The following is a 19,920-nucleotide window of genomic DNA, read 5'->3' as shown; positions in this document are numbered from 1 at the left end:
CCTTTCCTGGGGTTTACTGAGACTACCAGACTTTAAGCTTTTGCAGAAGTGTCTATTGTATCTTGGAGACCACTTTTAATGTCATCAATGATACCATAAAAAATACCATCAGTACACTAGGTCAATTGCATATGCTTTAGATACTTTTGTCTTTGACTCCATATGCCATAATCTGAAGAGCACTCTGCTCATTCTGTATTCTATGTCTCAGTTCCAATAGGAAGTTGGTCTTTGGTGACGATTAAGATTAGTGTTAGGACAACAAAGAATACAATATCTTTTCTTGATTGGAGTGATCAGCAATAGCTAGAGATAAAGGTCAGTACTACTGATCTCCCTCTGATAAAATGTATATGTGAGCCATAAGGAGAAACAGAAAAGCAGGTAATACAAAGTAGGAGTAAGACTTTACGGAAATGCCCAGGCAGAGTACAGTCAGATTACAACCCAACTGCAGTCTTTTTTCATCCAGAACCAGATAATGTAAACTAGGTATATGTGCCAGACAGCCAGAGAAAAACAGGAAGAGAAACAAGTGGTAGAAGAATGTGATGAGAATCACATATCGGACCACTGGAAGCTGAGAAGGTCAGTTTGGAGTAAGGAACAGTGCCAGAGTGCCAGCAAAACACAGTAATAACTTTTAAATCCTTAAGCCTTCCCTTAGTAGACAGTTCATTCTTGGAGATGAGAATATTCATATACTTTTTTTTTTCCTTTTGCTAGGTTTAGACATCATCTATGCCCAGTGAAGAGGGGGTAAGATTAGGATGGCTGAAGTGAGTGTCTTTATTCTCAAATACAGAATGTTAATTGTAAATGTTAGAGTGAAACATATGAGGGAACAGAATGGAGTGAGTGTTCAGAGATATTTTAAATGGCCCCAATAATTAAATTGAAAACACGTTTATGAATTAAATGTATAGGAGAAAAATAATTGGGTTTTTAGGAGGGATATAAGAGAAGGACATCAGTTAATGCATAAGTAATAATGTATTGGTCACTCTTATCTACAGACACAGCAAAGGGGAAGGTAACTACCAGCAACGTCGATTAATGGAAAATTGGTGTTTAAAACAGAGATGTACAGTTGCAGCAGTTACAGGATGAATCTTACTCAGCCTGAAGAAAGGAGTCAACAAGGTAACAACAGTAGGAGTAGTATGCACCATTTTTTTTTAAATGAGTGCTACATGTAGGAGAAGTACTGAGCTCTATGCATGAGGGAAATTCTAATAAAAACAGATAAACTGCACTGTGTTTACACTGCAGAAGAGGCAGGTGGCACTAGTTCTTAAATTATAGGAACAGTTGTTGTTGTTGTTTGTCTTTCGGCTTTTCCCTGTTAGGGTTTGCCACAGCGGAACTCCGGTCTGCTAATGATTGGCAGTTGTTTTTATGGTGTCGAGTTGCCAGCCCAACACCCAACCTTCAATGAAGGCACGCCCATTCAACGCATGTCTTTCGAATGCCCACTCGACCGCGGGGATTTCTATAATTACTTATGGCCTAAGATTTGGCAATTAAATATATGGAAAGTGGGAGGGACCACAGCTTCAAATAACAACATATGAAAGCTTGTAGAATGGAATGGGAAATAAACATTTGCAGGACGCATTACTTGAGAGAGACCAGAGGTGAGGCAGACTTTGATGTAAAAGGATTACAGCCTGAATCAGGTATGACATTCTGGTTCTTTATCTCATGGAGAAGTAACAAGAGTGACCAACAATAAACAGATGAGTGGTTCAAATTTAAGGGTGTGCTGAGCCAAAACTGCAAAATTCACAAAGACAGCACAAAGAGGTATGAGGAAATGATAACTGATTAGTGTCTTAGCTCATCAGAATTGAAGCATGGCAAGACACTGTTTGCAGAGAGGTCTAAAAGATAACCCATGCTCTGTAAACTTGAAAGGGAGTTAGCAGAGATGGGGAGTACCATAATAGTGTGACACTCCAACATTAGTCAGTCTTGAAAAGATACCTAACTTCAATTGTAATGTTGACTTTAAACTGTACAGTTCTAATATAATGAGCAGGACAGATGGCTGTGATGCAGCAGCTGGAGAGACCACAGAGGTCCCTCACCAAAAAAAAATTCAGGGCCTCCAAAACATAACCTACGTGGAAAGACTGAAAGCCCTGTCACAGTACTCTGTATCTTACAGACTGCTGAGATTCGACTTGTGCTTGGCCTACAGAACAGTCTCTGACTCTACCCTAATGGAAATGCAGCACATCCTGAAATCAAATAGGATATGAATCATTCACTACAGGGATCACAACCTAGCCTGTGACATTAACAGAATATGCTGGAGAAGCAGGTTTATCTCCCAGAGATTGCCTCTTCTCTGGAATAATCTCTCAATTCATGTGAAGCAGAGCTTCTCAATAACGTTTTTCAAGTGCAACCTAGTCAATTGGATGGCAGACCATATATTCACCCTGGGGGTGGCACCCATGTCTCTCATGGACAAGGGCAGTCGGTGCTAATCATTGACTCACTCTGCAAATAATGACCATCTAACCAAGGTCAATTAGGGAACATAACATTGCTAGGCTTGTAAAGGCCCTAGGGCCATTAGCATATTAACTTCCTATGAACTTATGAACATATGTCTCCCAGCAGGGGTGCTTAGTTAAACTACTCCTTAGGAAGGGTGATCAGTGAAAGTCTTTAAGGGTATATCACTCTGGCATCTGTTTTTTGTTTTTATATTATTTTTGGCCCTACATCTGCCGACCATCAAGCCTCCCTGTGATCATTTACTATCATGTTTGAGGGGGAGACATTATCCAGGCACCCATGAGAGGGATATGTTCAATTGCTGTCCAACATCCCAATAACAATTTTTTTCCTTATTTTGGCCTAATCCTGCCCCTGCTGATATTGTGTACACTTGCATCACCACAAAGGTCACTAATGCCTCCCTTGTGCTCCCCATATGCTCCAAAAGAGGCTACCATTACCAGCTTAGGCGGCCAAACCCACATCTTTCTTAACACAGCTGAGGCATTGTCATTACAGAAGTAGTGCAAGCCAGGTGAGAGTCATTAACCCTACTTCCCTACGATGGTTGCACCCATCATCTCTACCTGCACTGTCATGTGCCCATGCCTCTGGTCAAATGGGATGTAGCCACTAGCGCAGGCTACTTTAGCATTGTTTTAGTAAAAAAAAATAGAGCAGAGATTGAGCTGTTTGTCTAACTAGTTTGTTGGTATGATTAGAAAAACTCATAGCTGAATCTAGCCATATACCCAGGTCCTTAAATGAGTCTGCAGTTTCAATCACTGTGTGCTGTATTAAATATTCACATTTCAATTTATGTCTCCCAAATCTCATATGTTTGTTTTTGATGTATTTATCAGCATATTATTCTCCTGTGCCCAAATGGTCAATTTAGTCAAGTTATTTTGCAAACATGCTTTATCTGTAACACATGTAATCAGTTTACCCAATTTCAGGTTGTCTGCATATAGACTGTAGGAACACCTCAGATGAATAAGTTAGGTCTGAAAAATGCAATCTAAACAAGTAAGGGCCTATGACAGAGCCATGTGGTACACCCTGATTGTAACCAAGGATTTTACCTGTCCAGTTGCTGTATGATGCTTGTCATGTCCTATTTGTTAGCCATGCAGCTATCCATGTTATCAAGAGAACATGAATACCTAGTTGTACTAATTTATTGATCAGTGTTTTGTGTATGACCCTGTCAAATGCTGAAGCTAAATCTATATAAATTACATCACAGCATAAGTTTTCATTCATAGCTGATGTTATATTGTTAGAAAACATCATGTTACAGGTGGTAATAGATTTGTTTTCAATACATGCATGCCAGTATATGGTTTCAAATCCCAACCTATCCAGTTCTGACAATAACTTATCCAATATTACCTTCTCCATTATTTTTCCACAACATTTAACTGGACTACATTTTAGTCAGAAGAGATCCAGAGACAGAATGCAGTCAATCATACCTTTCAACCTGGAAACATCAAAAATCTGGACAAAGGATCATGAAAAGTAGGTATACCTGGCCAAAAATCTGGATGCTGATTAACATAAAATTTGCATACATAATCATAACATGACCACTCCAATGGAATTGTGGGATGCCAGTATTAAGATTGAAGTCACTAAATAATAACAGATAATGGCAGACATTTGAATTTTGGACTTAATACCCCTCAGAAAAATTCATAATAATGCAAAACATGTTATTCTAACAACTATGAGTTTACAGGAGCTATATTTAAAATCTGTTCCTATTTTTGGCCCTTTGTCCCACCAGTATTTTTAGCTTTGTCTAGATTTCTTGCTCTGAGAGTTTGAGAGGTATGTTACCTTTACTTTTTTTCCCCTTTCCTTCCCTGATATGCTGCCTCTTGCTGGCATCCGGTAATTAATTTGACTGAGCCATTGGATCTCCTCACAGGTGCCCTTCTTCTATTTGTCTTATTATAATCCTTCTCATGCAGGTGCTCTCTCCCACATGGTCACTCAAGTATAACATGTGTAACACATACAATATGCTATCAGTATTGTACTGCTCACATTACTGAAATTCAAATTATTTGCATAACTTCAGGGAGAAAATAAGAACCATGAAGTCACTTTTGGAAACTACTTCAACCTTGGTAATTTGGGTTATGTATGTAGAAAAGTATTAGAATTTTACCATATCTGTAGACCATCACCACCCCCATCCATACACACACACACACACACACACACACACACACACACACACACACACACACAGACACACACAGACACACACACACACACACACACACACACACACACACACACACACACACACACACACACACACACACACACACACACACACACACACACACACACACACACACACACACACACACACACACACACACACACACACACACAGACACACACAGACACACACACACACACACACACACACACACACACAGACACACACACACAGACACACACACACACACACACACACACACACACACACACACACACACACACACACACACACACACACACACACACACACACACACACACGAGTCAGTGCAAAGACAGGAAATGTAAATTTTAGGTGTCACTCATCTTTGAAGGTGGTTGTTTAGAGGGAGAAGGAGCAGTAAGCAATGAAGAAGACTGATGTGGAGATCAAGGACATAGAAAAGAAGAGTGAAATAAACTGTAATGGAATGACAGAAAATAAGGAAGGCAAACAGGAAGTTAGATTAGGATTGTGGGATGAAATAAAAGCAATAATTAAGGATACTATGATGAACGAGAGGGATGAAATGGCAAAAGACAGGAAGAGATCAGACTGAAGAATTGTCTTAGACACGTGACAAACGTGATCTGAGATCATAGAAGAAAATGAAGAAAGCATTAAAAGGCAAAAGCATAAAAGGAGTACAGTGGAAGAAGTCGGACTGAAATTCAAGATAGAAAAATGTTTACTGGGAATATTTGGAGAAAGACTGCTTAACAGGAACATTGTTAATCTCCCACCACTTCTGGTTGACAAGTTTGAGCTTCTCTGTGGTCTTCTTGCTGATACATTTAGCAAATACCTATGAACCTGTAAGAAATAATGCTCAGTAGGGAAATGAACTTGCTTGAGAAGGAAAGGAAGGATTTTTGATTTTGTCGAAAAACCTATTTGTCGAATACCTTTCTGTTGAAGCCTTAATCGCGAACATTCATTTAAGCGAAATTTTTACCAGGGGAAAAATGCTTGGCCTCCATTGGGAATTTGCCCTATTCCCCACTGTAGCGCGATCTTGGAGTTGGTATTTTTAGTTAGGGAGGTGTGGTGGGTTTTAAATATTGTTATTTTTGTGATGATTGCTGGTTGGCCTAGTGGTTATTTTCCCTGAGAAAACTTTTGCTTAAAACGTCATTTGATGGATGGAGCTTTTGACAAATAGATTTCAAAGAATAGGCATTTGCGAAATAGTTCGTTCAACGATGTGATATAGACCCAGATTTTTGTTTGAATAAGGCACTAAGCAAAGTATTTTACATGAAGGATAAAGAAGAGGAGAAAGCAGATTGTAATAGGAAACCATAGAGACATGAATGAGAATGAGATGCCCAGACTGAAGAATTTACATCAGATAGCTGTTACTTTTTTATTTTTTTTCACAGCAAACTCTGCATCAAGTACGGAAAGGGATTTGGGAAGGAGGCAAATTGGCTGGCATGAGATTATGGGAAGGAAGTGTTCTGAAAGACAGGGATAGAAATGAGTCAATTAGAGGCATTTCTGAATACAAACCAAAAAGAGCTACTAAAGTGTATTTAAAAGGGAAGATGTCAGGTCTCAGTGAATTCTCAAACACATTTTAGAAAGTTAATAAATGGGTAGCATAAGTGATCTAAGTGTAAAATCTCTGATTTTCAAATAGGAGTACCTACTTGGAAGGTTATGCGTCAGGGCCGGCAACTCGGCACGTAAAAATCTACTGCCCATTATTAGCGGACCGGAGTTCTGCTGTGGTGACCCCTAACCGGGAAAAGCTGAAAGACACAGCAACACCACAGAATCATTATACTGTCAACGAAACTGTGGGAGACAGGAAGGGCCCAAGAAATTGACACCCATCTCCAAGGACATTGTTTTTCCATTTTTCTGGGAAAATGCCATAGAATTCCAAGATACAGCTCAACAAGTATTGAGAAACCATGTGATTTTCATGTACTTTACCATTTTAGGGCAACCAGGACATTCCTTCATTGAAACATGTATTTCTTTTTATATCAACTATAAACTTCTTAATGTAAAATTCAGACCGCAAACATTATAGGTGCCCACATCTTATACGTGTAATGAGGCACCCATAGGTATGCATGGTACAGATATTTCCACACACCCAGGGACTGTAAGGTACACACTTTTGTGTCTTATTGCTTCTTTACTATCTCATTAGCTTTGTCATGAATCTCACACACACTTGCCGTTTGGCTGGTTCCCTCTGATCATGCAGATACTCCAGTTAATCAGTCATGATGCCTTTTAAAAATTTTTGGTATGTATCAAACATTCAAGTCAAATTCTACAACTCAGTCCACATAGGTGGCAGTACACTAAACACCGAAAGTGTGATAAGAGACTTAAGGATACAGGTGGACAGTGGTCTCACCTTCGATAACCATATCGCCACAACAGTCAGAAAATCCTTCTATGTGGCACACCTCATCACTAAGGGCTTTTCATCCAGAAAAAAGGAGGTCATTGTCCCACTGTATTCATCCCTCATTAGACCCATTATAGAATGCAATGCCCCATTTTGTATGAACCTCTCAAGAGATCTGCAACAACTGGAAAGGCTGCAGAGATACCTCACTAAAAGAATCACAGGCCTAAAGCAGATGCCTTATGCTGACCATCTAAAAAACCTCCACCTATACTCTGTCGCATATCGTCTACTCAGAGGCGATCTCTTTTTAACATACAAGGCCATGTCATACCCAGAGCTGTTGGATATGCTACACTAAAAGAAATCCCAATCCCTCAGATACACACACTCCAGGGATCTAAACCTTGTCATCACAATGAACAAAACATGCTGGAGGGATAGGTCTCTGACCCAGAGACTCCACAGACTCTGGAATAGACTGCCCATACATGTCAAGCAGAGCGCCACTTTGGCCCTCTTCAAAAGGAACCTTGATGATTGGATGGGAGATAGGAAATTCACCCCGGGGATCACATCAGTCGCCCTGCTAGATAGGGGTCCAGGGAAATAAATACTGTGGGAAGAAATAGCCAGAGAATTGTTATGGCTAAGCTTGTATAGGCCCTAGGGCCAATAGCCTAGTACCAACCTATGAACCTATGAACAAGGGCAACCGCAGGCAGGTGCAAGGGGGTGCACTTGCACCCCACTGGATTTTCTTAAAGCTATCTGTGATGATTTAATTTCCACTTACTTTTTTTTTTCCTGTAAAGCCAGCCTGCACCGTTCGGAACTTCAGAAGAGATGGTAGTGGAGGTGGCAGTCACATGACATGATGATGCATAACTAATGAGCCTCAAATTCCTCCTTAAACTGCATCTCTCCGTTTACAACCATAGTTGCATAGAGTTAATTGGATGACTGTGGAAGTATCCTATCGACCTGAACAAACCAAAGATTCAGCGTGTGGTGGAAGGACTGTACTGGGCTGGTGGTGTTGTGCACTTAGTTTTTGTATAATAACAAGAAGGTAGGTAGGTTGATCAAAGACGGGGAACAAGAAAGAAGCCCACTCCTGAGGTAAATTTTTTTTTTGTACACTGAACACATGGTGCCAAAATGGGAAAGCGGCGCACTTGAGAGTCGGAGTGCGAGTGCCCAGTATTTCCCCTAGTGTCCAGTGCCCTCCAGGGGACAAGAAAGAAGTCCACTCCTCCTGAGATAATTTTTTTTCTTTTTTGTGCACTGAACACTTGGCCTCAAAACACGAAAGTGGCGCACTTGAGAGTCGGAGTGTGAGTGAGTGCCCAGTATTTCCCCTAGTGTACACTGAACACTTGGCACCAGAACGCAAAAGCGGCACTCTCCCCTAGTGTCCAGTGCCGTCCGGGTGATTAACGGAAATGCCTTTGAGTCAGAGTGACTCAGATCCTCTGATTTTATAGAAAAATATGGAAAACTGATCTGCTTTCTTGTGTGTTAACTTATAATAGCAAAGCTTGGCGCAGTGCCAGGTGGTACACGTTGGCAGAGAGGTAAGCAGCTTGCTTGACACAGAGTTCATGTAATCTTATGGGGGGGGTCAGGGATGCGAACCTGGATAGTACACACCTATGAAACTTTGAGCTGTATAACACAAGTACCAAGTCTTGTCCAATGGCATGGGTGGCACCTTCCAGTCTTTCACTAGGAGGGAGTCTGCCTGCTCTTTCCCAGAATGAGAGTTATTTGCAGTTATATGGATGCTGTGCTACTGAGCTGATCCAGATTCTTTGCTAAATACTTACACATCTTGTATTCCCACTTTTCTGTTTAACTTTATTTCACAAACTCTGCTTAGATATAATTTAATTTCTAAACTCCTACAAGCAATCACCAGTTCTTTTTTTAGTTTGAGTGTGTTTTGAAGAAATTAACACTGCACTGTCTGACAGCACCTTCTGTGTTCATTTTTTTCTTGGCCAAGGCATTATTTTAGTTACTCCTTGCTGTAAAAGAATTTTGCTGCAGGCCCATGCTTATGATCATACTAGCTGTTTCCATAGCTGGTTTTAGGCACCAGCGAACCCTGCGGTCGCTGGGGGGCCCCCAACCACAGCAGGTTATCTTATCTTGATATTTTGTAACATGTCTGTCAAACCAACAAAAGCTAGTACAGAAATCTTGTATTCTTAATAAAGCAGGTAAGTAATAATATAGCAATAGGATTTAACCACGGTTGGCGTGGTTTGGTCCCGAGGGTGGAGCCCGAGGGACCAAACAAAGACAACCGTGGTTAAATCCCACATTACCCACACCCAGAAGTGGGTTATTGCTATTATACTATGACATTATTTAAGTAAAGAAACAATTACTTTTCTTAAATGATGGCATTGTATAATGCCTCTTTGCTGCCCTTCCGCAGCTGTCTGGCATCCGCAGCAGTTCTGATGTACTGCGCATGCCTACACAGTACATCAGAGCTGTGGCCAAAAGCAACGGAGAAAGCAAGATCTCCGTTGCTTTTTACTGTTTCGCTATGTTAAACCCATTTAACATAGCGAGACAGGTTTAAAAAAAAGCAACGGAGAAAGCAAGATCTCTGTTGCTTTTTACACACTGTGTCGCTATGTTAAAGGAGTTTAACATAGCAAGACAGCTTTAAAAAAAGCAATGGAGATCTCCGTTGCTTTTTTTAAACCTGTGTCGCTATGTTAAACTCTTTTAACATAGCGAGACAGTGTTTTAAAAAAAGACTTATACTAATGGAAAAAGTCCGGGCGACCGGACCTTTTTCCATTAGTATAAGTCGATTTACAACGTGCACGCTGGCCAATCAGCGTGCACGTTTTGGAATATTAATAGGTGGTCATGGTATAATAACTCATATTTATCTCCTTCAAAATTCAAACATCTTTAGTTATAGTAACAGTATTTTGTCAAGTAACAAGCTTTACAATTTCATTAAATATTTTACCAATGACATAATGCCCCAGCCTAGGTTAAGCCCTGATGGTGGACATCCTCTTCACTAAAATTAACAACATAGCCAGTTTTAGGTACCTGCAATAACTGTGGCTGGAGGGGGCCCCTTAATCATCAATGACTGTGTGGGGGCCCCACAAAAGCTGCTGTTGGTTGGGGAAAAATGAGGAGAAAAAATGTATTAAGTTTCAATTATACTCTTTAACTTGAACAGGACTGTGATATGACCCTGTTAGGACAAAGCTGTAATGAACATAAGCAAAGTAAGCACTAAAGAGATCAGCAGCCCAGGGTGACCGATCTCATTGCAAACTGTGGAGTTTAAGAAGAGTGGATGCTTCTAATCTTCAGAAATGGTTTCTCTTTCAAGGTTTTTATACATACTGGCAGAACAACTGATACTGTAACTCTCAACATCTTTGCTGAAGAATTCTGTTCAGTGATAAAAATAATAGCATAATAAAGTCTCAAAATGAGGAACACATTTTATATATTACTCTAATTCATTTAAAAAGTTACTATAATAACACATTTTGCATCAACGTGCATTTTTAGACAATAAGTATAAAACTCTGATGACTGGATTTATTGTGGCAGAGCAAAATTATAAGACAAAATCAGGAATATCTGTGAAATCAGGGATAGCGATGGGTATTAATTTACTTAGCGTTGTCGCCTCACAGCAAAACGTTGTCCCGTTCGATTCTCAGCTAGAGCGTCTTCTGTGTGGAGGCATGCGTGAATGGGCGTGCCTTTGTTGAAGGTTGTGCGTCAGGGCTGGTAACTCGGCACGTAAAAATCCACTACCAAACATTAGCGGACCGGAGTTCCACTGTGGCGACCCCTAACCGGGATAAGCCAAAAGACACACACACACACACACACACACACACACACTGAGGCAAATAAAAGTGACTTATCCCTGTTGCTGTTTGATGACTGCTAAACGCAGTCACTGATCTTGTGTAATAGTACTAGTGTTGTACAATGTACTTGCTGAAATAAGTACAAAATTAGCATTGCTGTGGTGTGTGTGTGTGTGTGTGTGTGTGTGTGTGTGTGTGTGTGTGTGTGTGTGTGTGTGTGTGTAAAAATATCACAGATTTTTATCAATGCACATATCCAATAATGCCGGAACACACACATTATTCTTCAGGGTATCAATAAAAATGTAGCTAACAAGTGATTATATTTCAAAAGTAAGGCATAAAATATATCACAGAGCATTCAGACACTTAGATCTTCTACAAGTCTGGTGGCCCCCACTCCCTAAACTGTATAAATGGATACAGGAGGCTCCCTTAATCATCATTGACTGTGGGGACCCCAAAAAAGCTGTTTTTGGTTGAGGAAAAATTATGAGAAAAAAATGCTTTCATTTTCTGATTGCACTCTTTAGCCTGGATGGAGTTATTATATGACCATTAGGATAAAACTGATAATAGCTTCAGTCCTCAACCACAAACATTCTAAAACATCCCTGCTCAGATGTTTGTGTACATAAATTTACCGTAGGTTATGAGGGTGCTGGGGATTGTGTAGATATCATTTCCTTTACTTTTCTAACAGACCTCAGAGGTATACAAAGAAACTTACTTTAGCTCCTGTAGGGGCAGTGTACTCCTGGTAGCAGCAAAGTAGAATACATTATTGCAGTCATTATTTATTTTCACTTTCCTCACAATCAAACATCAGGCACATATACCGTTGGTTGCCTTTGGGGGTTAGGATCGAATAGTAAGTAGGCATGCTATGTATATGTATTTCAGAAGTCACTTGAAATTTATGACTGTGGCCATTTGAATCTCTGCTTTCATCCCAATCTAACACTAGAGGGTTGCATAGGCAGTGACTGTCTTTTTGGGAGGATTAGGGAGGCAGGCAGTATTCCCGTACATGATCTGTGTATCCTCACAACAACTGACTTGTTAATTTATTTTGAGCTACTATTTTGTCAGCTTTGAATTTTAAGCCTTGGATACAACTTGTCTTCACTGAAAGAAAAAAATAAGACTGAAATTCTTTTTTCTTACTCACGATTTTTGTTTAGGCCACTTTTGGATTAAAAGGTTGGGAAATGCTCTAGCTTCTGGGGGCACCAGCTTAATTGAGTTATTTCCTAAATGGTTATTACTGTGCTGTCTTGGTCAAGAAAGTATATTGAAAAGACGGAAGGAAAACTAAAGCTGAACAGCAATATTGAATTTCTTTCCTTAATCATCATTTCTGTTCAAGCCATCATTGGGTAAAAAAATAAACTTAAAAAGCACTTTAGAGCATATATAAAGTTATGGCTTCTTGAAAAAGCTGAAGAAAAAAGGTAAAATGTGAGAAATGGAAGAAAAAAAAGTATTGTGCATAAGTGGGAAGCCCAACATGGGGGAAACAGAGGGGAAACTCTGGAGTGTGTTTTTTTTTTTGGTGGGGGCTGAAACAGTAAGCAGTGCCTAGGGTTCCATTGCACATTAGTTCTCCCCTGTACATACAGTTGTTGTAATGTATCCTTGTTACACATAAATGCCAGTAACTGTAAAATGTCCCTTTGTGAGATGGACCAACACAGTGTGGTATGTATGCCTGTTGTAATAAGATAATTGTAGCTACAGGTCAGTCTGTGTGTACTACTCCTAAAAGCCTGCAGCATGAACTAAAAAGATGGATAGAAGTGGTGGCAGTGATTGGGTGATACTTAGACTGAAAGTGCCCAGGGGGGCCCCAACTTGACATTTGCTGGGGGCCCCCAAAATGCTTACACCTGCCCTGGCTGCTTCATAAATGGAATATCTTTATATAAGAATTTCATTTTTGCATTTCTGCAGAACAGATAGGTTATGTTGTCTAGCTGTGTGCAGCTCCTAGGCATTTTATCTCTGTCTTCCTTAATGTCCCCTTAAATGCTGGACCATTTTGGGGAAGGAGCTGAGGAGCACAGAGGCCAGCTTTCCTGTTTCCTGTTTATGATGGAATCACTCCCAGTCTGTTCAGAAATGTTTTGATAAAAGTCCAAGGTCTTGGCAGTTAAAGCTGTGTATTCGTGACCTTATAAAATTCATCTGAATTCCCACTACTGCAGGTTAGTTCAGCACTGTCCTGTTCTGTTAAAAGAACTTCAGATACTCTGAACTGCCTTTTGATTTTAGCCTGTGGGTGCTGCTCAGATGTACAGAATCAGTTGAATTGGATGTGAAACTTTATTTACCCTCCCTTCTGCACAGCTGATTATTAAAAGACGAAGCAAGTGTTGCTGTGTTAGTCGCAATACAGCACACCATTGGATGCATATGCTAATTTTTTCCGATATGTAGTATGTCGCCTTTGCTTGCTACCTTGAGGTAGTTCTACACATGACCTTAGAGAAACCTCTTTTCCCAAAGGTGGAACGGAAAACATCTGGAGTTTTTGTACCTAGTTTTCCTGATAAGTGTTGTATTCCATACACTTCTGGGCACACCTGCTAGACAGATGGTGTGATTTGTACATATGTATTCACAAGCAAACTCCCACAACAAAGAGGCTACTGGCTTTCCCCAGTTACTTGTTTGAGCTAAAATCTGAAGTCTTTTAAATTAGTAGTATGTTATTAGTTGTAAATGCAGTTCTTTTTATGAAAAGGAATTGAATATGTTGTGTTTTTTTAAACATTATGATATGACCAAACAGTTGAAATGTTAAATATATAAACAAAATTTGAAGTCACCAGTGGGTCCAATAGAAGAAAAAAAGCCATTTTATACCTCTCAACTGTACAAATTTTATGGAATGTTCAGATTTTTGCCTCATATTTTTGGGTCTGTTTTTCTTAATAAAATTGTGTTTTTTGACAAATCAGTAGGATGATTTAAGGATTAAAGTCACTAAATAATGAAATGCATTTGAGTTTCAGACTTCGTGTGCTTCAGAAAATGCATGCTAACAGAAATCCTGTTATTCTAGCAACTTTCTAAGTTTATAAGAGCAGTATTTAAAATGCGTCCCTATTTTGGGGCCTTTGTCCACCCATTATGTCAGACTTTGTGCAGATTTCTTGTGCTGTGGTTGATAGGTAAGCCAGAGATTATTTATGAAGTAGTTCTGGTCAAGCAATGTATAGTGTTGTCATTACAAAATTATTGCTTCAACACATTTATCTTGGATGCAGCTATCTCAAACTTCAGTCAGTTTCAACTAAGTGAAACTTTAAAAAGTGTTTTTGCAGTTTTGCAATTCCTTGTACATGCCCTCCAAACACACACTCACTCACTCACTCACTCACTCACTCACTCACTCACTCACTCACTCACTCACTCGCTCCTTAACGGTAATGATTCCACAGTCCTACAAACTGAGAAATGAGAAAACCCACAAAGACTGAATCCCTTTTTTTTATCACTGATTAGCTAGTTGGAACCTTGGTCACTTCAAAAATCAAGTAATAGTAGCGTAACAATTTATGCTGCTTTTATAGAAGCTGTAAGTAATAGTAGGGTAACAATTTCTGCTGCTTTTATAGAAGCTGTACACTTATTGCATCTGAGCTTGAGCTTCTATAGCAATTTTATAAGTTCATCAGAGCAATATTTTTCATCTGACTGTCCCTATTTATTTTAGGCTTTGTCCAGATTTCTTGCATTAACAGGTTGAGGTGTGTGTGTGTGTGTGTGTGTGTGTGTGTGTGTGTGTGTGTGTGTGTGTGTGTGTGTGTGTGTGTGTTTGTGTGAAATGACCTAGTTAGAGTTAGCAGGTGGAATTTATTTTCAAGTGCATTTTCAAGGAATTGTGAGCTTCAAGGGAAGAGAAGTTTACTGCTGCTCATGCTAAGTCTGCTTAAAATGTGCAATGGTTTTGTTTAGCAAATGGTATGATTATTGTGGTATAGAATTTTAAAGCAGTGTTAGTGGCACAGCAGGTTGCGTACTTGCGTCTTGAAACAGAGGGCTGTAGCTTCTGCTCACACAGCATGTAAATTTGTATTTTCAGGGGGTGGGGTGTCACAGTCCTGAGTAAGTCCTCCTTTGGATGAGATGCCTAGTAACTATGAACATATTTTTCAGCCTGTCACTTATTCCCTATTGCAATATACCAGCTTACCATTTCTTTTACTGTAACATAGGCAATTTAATCAAGGGCAACGGGCACAGAATTTGTAGATGAAACACTGACATACAAGTTGTTTTATAGCAACAATCTCTTCATTAGTTTCAGATCTTTCTAATGTAGAATTATTCAGATGACATTAACTTCTGCAGAAATTGTGCATATTGACTGATATTGGTGGATTGTAATGACAAGACGTTTGAGTGGCCTTTTAGGGTTGCAATGAAATTGGGCAGTTTGTCATTATTGGTTCATATGTGTTATTTCATTGCTTACTGGGAAAATGTTCAAAACTATCAATTTAAAATGCATTCTATCAAGTGGTGCTGTATTATACAAGGGATATAATTCAATTATTATATATTAGAATTGCTTCCCCTTCCTGATTGTATTAAAGAACTTTTGCGTGGTCCTAAAATGTGTGCAAGGGGCCAATGATTTGAAACAGCCCAAAGGTAAACTTAACCTGCCAATGACCAGATGCATTTTCTTTTAATGTGGGTTTCAATGCTGTTTCAGTTAATGTGACTTTCAAAGGTAGAGAAGTTTTAATGCCAAGTCTGTTTTCATTGTCAAATGTCTCAGTGTTTGTGCTATAAACGTTGTAAATTACATCAAAATATCTGTAATATTGTAGAATTAAAGCATACAACAGTATGCACATAGTTTTGAACAGTGTGTATGGCAACTGGGAAGAAATAGCCAAGTAACAGGACACTGAAATGGCTGTGTGTGGGGGAGGGGCGTGGGGGAGTGGGCGGGGCTCTGGGTTTGCACCACCCTGCAAAAAATCCTGTGGGCTCCCTTGCCTGTGAACCTATGATTTCCAAATTATCTGCCACCATAACAACATTTGAATTTGCAACACTTGTATGTTACTACAGGTGGAATGTGGAACATCACTGTGACCATATTCTGGCCCATGAACATCACCTGCATATACCCATAATCTGCTACACAACACATTTTTTCAACACCGCCAAAAGACAACATCTTTAATCACTCATTCACTAACACAGCAAATAAATTATTTTAGCTTGACTATTTAGTGTTTTTAACTTCTTGATAAACTGATAAAGAGAGAGACCCAAGCAAGCAAACATCTTTAAAAAAAATCCACATGCATACCCCTGTCTCTCTTTCCTTAAACTGTTTATAAATGACTGCATGTTAGCAGAGAACATCAATTGTTAGTAATGGAGAAGTCTGAGAAATTTATGCAAGGGACCAGAATGCTTTGTGACAGGCAAAAGATGAAGTAGATTACAGTAGGGGTAGGACCCAGGAAAGGAGGGTGAAATAATCAGGGAGGAATAGAAGGTAATATATTTACATTTGATCATCAGCAGCACAGTAGAGAACACAAACATGAATTTGAAAATACTATTAAGGAACTTTCAGGAAAATTAACCAGATGAAATATTTGAAAGTGGAAGGATATAAATAAAATAGAATGATGGTTCATATATATATATATATATATATATATATATATATGGGTTACCTTCAGAATCTTCAGAATATCGAAGGTTTAAAACTAAGAATGTCATATAGTCGAGACCATACGATCGAAGTTTTAAAACTTCGAATGTTCTGAACGGAGATCTCCATACAGCGTGGAATGGGAGATTTTCCCTTTTCCTCACTGTAATGCGATCTCAGAGTTGATATATTTAAATAGCAAGGGGTGCAAGGGGGCTTGCCCTCCTGCAAAATCATTGAGGAACATGGTTTTGTTTTGTTTTTGTATTTATTTCAGAATTTCAAAGTTTTGAAACTTCGATCATATGGTCTCGACCATAAGAAATTCGAAGTTTCAAACCTTCAATATTCTGAAGTGAATCTATTTATATATATATATATATATATATATATATATATATATATATATATATACCCTCTTCAGAGTATCAAAATTGCAGAACTCGAACCTCTGAGCATCGAGGACCAAAGGATCGGAGTTCTGCAATATCAAATCTAAAAAAAAAAAAAAAACTAAAATGTGAAAACTTCCTTTCACCCACCACATCATCCCCTGCTACTTAAATTTACCAACTCCAAAATCTCACTACAGTGTAGAGAATGGTACCGCACAGCACGGAAAGGGAAATTTACCATTCTCTTTACTGTAGTGTGATCTTAGAGTTTGCATATTTAAGTAGCAGGCGGGATGGAGCTGCAGACCCCCATGTGGGGGTGCAGGAGGGCTTGCCCCCTTGCAAAAACTAACTTTTTCTCTTTTTTAATTTATTCTACTTTAATGTTCGATGTTGTACAATATCAGTCATCTCATTCTCCATGATGTGTAGGTCGATGTTCTGCAACTTTGATCATTTGAAGTAGACCTATATATATATATATATATATATATATATATATATATATATATATATATATATATATATATATATATATATATAGGGTCCGGACACATGCTCGACTAGCATATGTCCGAATCACAAAAAATCGAACACACATACACGAAAGCGCTTAAGCGCTTTCGTGTATGTGTGTCTGTTTCGTAGATCAGACTACAGTGCGGGTAAGGGAAAATTCCCTTTTCCCCATTGTAGTGCGATCTTGGAGTGAGAATAATAAAGTAGGGGGTGTGGGGGTGCAGGGGGGCTTAAACATAGATTTTTTTTTGAACTACACATGCACTGAAGCGCTTTTTGATGTTTAGCGCTTTCGTGTTGTGTGTTTGATGTTTTGTGATTCAGACATATGCTAGTCGAGCATGTGTCCTAGATATATATATATATATATATATATATATATATATATATATATATATATATATATGGCATACTTAGATACAACAAAGAAAGAGAGGCAATTCAAGGGTACGTGGGAAATTCATATGGAAGGATAAGACCCTTCAGTATGCACCTAATCAATCATGCAACAACTGGAACATCCACATAGGTTCCTCACAAAAAGAATATAAGGTGTAGACAACATGCCCTATGCTGACAAACTTGAAATCCTATCCCTGTATATTGTATCTTTCAGACTAATAAAAAACAGTCTATGCCTGGTCCACAAGACATCCTCTGATCCCATTCTGAGGGACCTGCTGCACATCTGCAAGACAGATAGCATCAGAATTACCCAATCAAGGGATCTAAACTTTGTCTGCGAGATAGGCAAGTCATGTTGGAGGGACCGGTATGTATTTCACGAGACTACCCCTTCTCAATCTTTGATGGTCTATATCCATACTTTTTAACTTCATTGCTTAAGAATTCTGGAGAAAGCCAAAAATAATGGGGGAATAAAGACCCCAAATCAGGATTAGTGTTAAATATTACTCCATTTCATGGACAAAGTTAATAAAACAACTGTTTTACATCAACATTTTTTCCACATAATAAGAAGTACAAAACTCAAATGCCTGTCATTACTGACTAACTGCAGTCCTTGGTAATTATTCAGAAAAAAGGAGAGGGAAAATATCAGGCAAAAACAAGGAATTTATGAAAAATCAGGGACATCCGAGAGGTATGTCTGTACCAATAGCTGATTTAGAAGCTTACAACAGCCTACACTCATTGTTTAGGCTACAAAGGTACTTATACAAAATAACACGTGGCATTAATTGCTTTCTTGCTTGCCTTTACTGAGCTGAAGTTTCCTGCAAATTAATTTTCTTTGAACATAAGAATGACTGATACATTAAATTATAATATTTTCCATTTAATAACATTATTTTATTTCAGCATCTTAACTGAATACTGGAAAGAGGAGAATGAGACAACACTAGACTTGTAAAGGTTTTTGAAGTCGTATTTAGACAGTTGCAATAGGTTGACAGATGAGATCAGACAGGAGTCCCCATGGACTATGATGTTTGCAGATGACATTGTGATCTGTAGTGAGAGTAGGGAACAGGTGGAGGAGACCTTGGAGAGGTGGAGATATGCTCTAGAGAGAAGAGGAATGAAGGGCAGCAGGACTAAGACAGAATATATGTGTGTGAATGAGAGGGAGGATAGAGGAATGGTGAGGATGCAGGGAGTAGAGGTGGCGAAGGTGGATGAGTTTAAATACTTGGGATCAACAGTTCAGAGTAATGGTGAGTGTGGAAGAGAGGTGAAGAAGAGAGTACAGGCAGGATGGAGTGGGTGGAGAAGAGTGTCAGGCGTGATTTGTGACAGACGAGTACCAGTAAGAGTGAAAGGGAAGGTCTACAAGAGGGTAGTGAGACCAGCTATGTTATATGGGTTGGAGACAGTGGCATTGACAAAAAGGCAGGAGTCAGAGTTTGACGTGGCAGAGCTGAAGATGTTAAGATTTGCACTGGGTGTGACGAGGATGGACAGGATTAGGAATAAGTATATTAGAGGGTCAGCCCAGGTTGGAAGGTTTGGAGACAAAGCCAGAGAGGCAAGATTATGTTGGTTTGGAAATGTGCTGAGGAGGGATGCAGAATATATTGGGAAAAAGATGCTAAGGATTAAGCTGCCAGGTAACAGGAAAAGAGGAAGGCCTAAGATAAGGTTTATGGATGTGGTGAGAGAGGACATGCAGGTGGTTGGTGTGACAGAGCAAGATGCAGAGGACAGGAAGAAATGGAAACAGTTGATCCACTGTGGCGACCCCTAATGGGAGCAGCTAAAAGAAGAAGAAGATTTAGATAGTTGCAATAAATATTAACATTCTAATATGCAGTTGTATTC

General features: G+C 39.3%; 1 protein-coding gene across 1 annotated transcript in view; it reads right to left on the bottom strand.

Moving 5' to 3' along the window:
* The window catches only part of ADGRV1 (adhesion G protein-coupled receptor V1), a 3,979,741-nt gene that overhangs the window by 3,235,659 nt on the left and 724,162 nt on the right, over positions 1–19,920 (bottom strand). The window lies entirely within an intron of this gene.

This window comes from Protopterus annectens, chromosome 2.part2, assembly GCF_019279795.1.
Source record: "Protopterus annectens isolate FY-2018-M chromosome 2.part2, PAN1.0, whole genome shotgun sequence".
Taxonomy (NCBI): domain Eukaryota; kingdom Metazoa; phylum Chordata; order Ceratodontiformes; family Protopteridae; genus Protopterus; species Protopterus annectens.
The sequence above is the reverse complement of the archived record's forward strand: the minus strand, read 5'-3'. Positions and strand labels throughout refer to the sequence as shown.